A 4,911-nucleotide genomic window follows, 5' to 3' on the forward strand; every position below is an offset into this window, starting at 1 on the left:
TTCGGGGTGCAGGCTCTGGGAGGGAGTTTGGGTGTGGGAGGGGACTGGGGCAGGGGGTTGGGGTGTGGGAGGAGGTTCGGGGTGCAGGTTCCGGCTCGGAGGTGTTTTCCTCGGGTGGCTCCCGGAAGCGGCGACATGTCTGGCAGTGGCTCCTAGGCTCAGGGGCGGCCTGGCAGCTCTGCACACTGCTCCATCTGCATGCCCCGGCCCCACAGCTCCCATTGGCTGAGGTTTCCCACTCCTGGCCAATGGGAGCTGCGGAGTCAGCGCTCGGAGTGGAGGTAGAGAACAGAGACCCCCTAACACACACACACCGCCGCACCTAGGGGCTGCAGGGACATGCCGGCCACTTCTGGGAGCCGCACGGAGCCAGAGTAGGTAGGGAGCCTGCCTTAGCCCCGCTGTGCCACTGGACTTTTAGCGACCTCAAATCTACCGGATTGGCTTAAGAAGCCTCCAGGAGATCGAGCCCAATTCCGGGAGACTCCCGGCCAAACTAGGAGGATTGGCAACCCTATGCACAGACCATAACGAGATTGCTTCTTTAACTCTAGAACATGACACAATTATGGTCCCCTGACAGTCGGCTCTTTGATACTTCTGTAATTAATGCCAAGTGGACATGCTCTGAATACATATAGCTATTTAGGTCATTGTACAGCAAGTTCTTCAAATGTCAGCTCTGATGGAATTATTCTTAAAAAAGTAACAAAGCATAAAAATATTATATTAATCTATAAGAACAGGCCTCGTGGTTAGTGGTCCACACTGCTACACGAGAGACCCTGGTTTAATTTCTGGGTAAAATATATTGCTCCTTTAGCTGATATGGACCAGTAGTACTACAGATATGGTACATTGTCCACTTGGAAAAAGAGCGAGAGAGGAGCATCTCACGTCGCTTCACAGAAACACCTGTAGCTGAACAAACAGCAATACTGATGATCTTCATTAGGCGTTCCACCTAGAGCTCAGCTAAAGAAAATAGCTATAGTATGGGGTATTTTAAGGAGAGAATGAGAAAATACTCCAAACATGGCAAAAAGATTAAAATATTAAGGCCTTGATTTTCATGGCAGGTTAAGAGCTGTTTGAGGCCCACCCAACCCTTGTACAAATTAGGGCTGCACAGAGGCAGTCCTTACGCCAAAGAGAGTTCCCCTGTGGAAAGGGAATTCTCCACCAACTATCTTCAGCCATTTTAGGGCCAATTTGTGCGGCTTATGCAGTGCAAAGTGCCCACAGCAGACTGGGGAATCCAACCCTAACTTTCTAAAAATAATGGTCAGGTTTTCAAAAGAGCTGTATACCCACAAACAGGTACAGCATGCTCTGTAGCAATTCAGCCTTCATCATGCTGCCTCAACGCATTTATGGGAGAGGTTAGACAGGAAGTCACCTGTAAGGGTGAGTAGCTAGATAGCAGAAAAGACCATCCAATCCTTTGCTTCTCTGCTGACCATCAACGAGGACACCAATAAGTGTCAATTCTGATGGTAGCTTTTGTGATATGAACGCCGGACCACTAGGCACTCAAGCGAGAGGATCAATTCTTTTCACATAAACCACTGAATGGCCGTCAGACGGTTTCCATTTTCTAAAATAATAAATGGATGTACTTATATAAATTTAAAAAGCAGAACATGAGCTTGTCATGTCTCAGAACAATACAATTATGACAATGTTTAAAGCAGATGGTATTACATCACTGTTTATAATATTCTTTTTCAAAATATATATCCCCAAAAGTTTAAAACACTTTCAATAATTAAAAGGGATTCTGTGCCACACTTATCTCAGGAGAAGCAGCAACTGCTTATTAAAGACTGTATAAGCATTTCCATTCTCACCCACTATTTTAAGTCACTCAAAGTTCTGCAAATCCCAGTTTTCAGACTGAAATGTTCTAGGCTTGGTCTCTGTCTGAAAGTGAATATTTTGGAACATTTGAGCAAAAATGGTTCTGCCTTTTTTGAGTAGGAGGCACATGCACAAATGACTCTTTCCCCATTATAAAAATAAAACATTGTGACTTTCTTTTAAACAACTCTACAATTGAAATGGCTAGGATCAGAAAGTTAAAATTTGGCAGGTAAATATCCCTCATTGAGAAGAAGCACCTTTGAATGTTCTGCTGAAAGTTATTTTTGATTTAACTGAATTATGAGCCTGTGAAAAAAATCATACTTCACACACAGGTAGAATACCTTCTTGTCATACTGCCCTCAACTGATGAATTCTCAGCTCTCCCTCCATGCTACCCTCATTAATTTGGGGCTCTCCCATTAATGAACTTTGAGATCACCCAAATAATGAATACTGGGCCTCCCTATTTCTTTGCAAGTTTCCTCTGGAGCTGACACCCTCGTCAGATATGAACCACCTCCGCCTCTGGCCTCTCAGTTCCCCTTCTTCACAAGGGACCCCCTACGCCTTGCTCCCCCAAAGCCTCAATAGGAATAACAGAAGTGGTTTCCACAATAGTGCCGTTCCTCTTAAAGGAAAAACAGTGCAGTTCTAGTCCCTACCCCTCCCTGCGCTCCTAAAAAAGAGCAAGTAGTGCCTATCTCGCTCTGCTCCCTGCCTTCCCCAACCCCTTCAGAAATCAGTGGCTCCCCAGCTCTGTGCACACACGCACAACTTTACCGTAAGCAAGTGTTTTGTTAAGACTTATCTGGAGGTGAAGGAAAGAGGGGTGGGGGATATGACTTCATATTTATCAGACACCTGCTACACACAGGTGATAAAAGATAGAGCCTTGGGGGAGGCAGGGGAGAAGTCCGTAGGAATCCCAGCACTCTTCTCAACAGCTGAGAGTGGGATGGAAGAGCCTCAGCCTCTCACAGTGAATTACCCCCAGACTTCTCCAGGGAGGCCACACTCATATTTCCTATCAGCCTTCGACTAGATGGCAGTAGGTGTAAATTAGCAAGCTCTAGGCATTCTACATTTTACTCATACCTACTCCCAAAGGCTTTCACGGGAACAGGCCCTGTGTCCACATTACATTTCCATTCTCTACAGGATTGCCTTGTTAAGATAGTCTTCCTCAGCCATGATATAGCTAGAGTAATAATTAATAAATCAATCAATCAATCAACATCACCCACAGTTAAAGCCCTGAAAAGATGACAAATGGTGTTAGATAGACTGTTAGATTTAACTATACAAAAATGTGTATTTGTCTAAAAGTTAATAAATTACAGGATTAGGTTCACTGAAATTTAAAACCAGAGAAAACCTACAAAATGTCAACAAGTAGAAAGAAATTCCTGCAAGATGACAATAGTAGAAATAAACTGAGAAGTCAAAGGGATAGAAGGTAATCTTCATACAAAAATATAATAGCAGGATAACATCATGCTATGGCATACAGGTATCTCCCATACATAAGCAAGACCTACTCTATCAAGGAAAGAGTTATTCCCCATCTTCTCATATCATGTTAACCCTTTTTTTTTTAAATACTGTTTTTTGCTACCTGAGCCCATAAGTATTTATAAATCAAATGTATGGCTCCAATAGGCCTTCAAATCCTTATTGCATTACAGAAATGCACTTTTTTTGCTTCTATGTCCTTACTCCCATAATTGTCATTAGGATTGGAACTATCTCTAGGAAAACCCATTGCATTTCTCACAAATATAAGCATGTTATTTCTTTACACAGGGGGCAGTTATTTATAAAATACACATCTGATAAATTATGCCATTAACTCTACAGTACCTTAGTGACAATACTCCAAGAATATCTCAAGAAGGCAGTCTTCATATCTCCTCCAGTTCCATCATGCAGAAAAAAATCCTGGTTTTGTAACTCACGAAAATATTTTGATGCCCTAAATGAAGAACTCCACATTAAACTAAGGTAAAGGTTCTGCTAAAAGTGAATAACAACCAGGAACTTCCAAGTTAAAGTTAACATTTCCATGCTTAACTCAACCTTGTGGTAAGGAGGGGGAAAGCACAGTAGGAGTTCAGAATTGTCAGTTTCACTCTAAGGTGATATTCAAATTTTAACATGGAAATACAAATGTAAGGCATATGCAATGCAGAATGCAAATCTTTGCAACATATATGCCCATTACTTTATAACCTCACCTTAATGCTTACTCTATTTTACATTTTTTTTCCAAATACCAAAAGCAAACTACTCAGCATATGATCTTGGAAACAAATCTGTTTATGAGTGGGTTTGCTTGGTAGCTAGTAAAAGTCCCCATGTGTGATAACACCACGTGCAACATCCAAGCTTATAGTTTAACTTGGTTCTTTGTGACTACTAGATTGAAAAGGTCCGGAAGCATAACCTCTCTCAGCCAATCAAGATCAGCACTGAAAGGCTCCAAAAGGAATCACAGAAAGTCATCCCCAGACTAGAAGACAGTGTGTATGGAGGGCTAGGGAAATACAGTAGTGAAACTCCAACTCCCCCCACCTCCCCGCTCCCCAACACATAGACACACACACACAATGGGAAACACTGAGTCAAAACAAACACACCAAAAGCACCTGAAAATGACATTTTGGAAAAACGTAACTTTGGTAAGCTGCTAAGCCAGCCCGTCCCCAGGGATCATGTGCATGGCAGGAGAAGGAGGGGAGAAGAGAAGGAGCCAGCCTGTCCTTTGGGACAGTGGAGTTGCATGGCAGGTTAGGAGAGAAGGAGCTGCCTGGCTGAGGACAGATTGGGAGAAGGGAGGAAAAGGACCGGGCCTGGCCTCTAGGACTTATGATAGTGGAGGAGAGACACTTCACTTGTCTCCCGGTGCAGTGGAAGGAAGGGGAAAAGCTGCCTGGCCTGTGCATTAGCGAAGTGCAGCTCTACTGGGGGAAAGGTGAAGGAGCCAGCCCGTACCGGGGGAGACATGGGGTCCAGCCTGTGCCCTGGCGGGGGTGCGGGGGGGGACAT

General features: G+C 43.8%; 1 protein-coding gene across 4 annotated transcripts in view; it reads right to left on the reverse strand.

The window, feature by feature from the left end:
• VPS54 (VPS54 subunit of GARP complex) overlaps positions 1-4,911 on the reverse strand; it is a 73,975-nt gene that overhangs the window by 68,664 nt on the left and 400 nt on the right. For all 4 annotated transcript variants that reach the window (XM_024208402.3, XM_024208403.3, XM_029911899.1 and 1 more), the window contains exon 2: positions 3,727-3,838. The gene's annotated coding sequence lies outside the window, so the exon portion shown is untranslated. The remainder of the gene's footprint in view (positions 1-3,726; positions 3,839-4,911) is intronic.

The sequence above is a fragment of the Terrapene carolina genome, unplaced genomic scaffold (assembly GCF_002925995.2).
Source record: "Terrapene carolina triunguis isolate 2854851 unplaced genomic scaffold, T_m_triunguis-2.0 Scaffold132, whole genome shotgun sequence".
NCBI lineage: Eukaryota > Metazoa > Chordata > Testudines > Emydidae > Terrapene > Terrapene triunguis.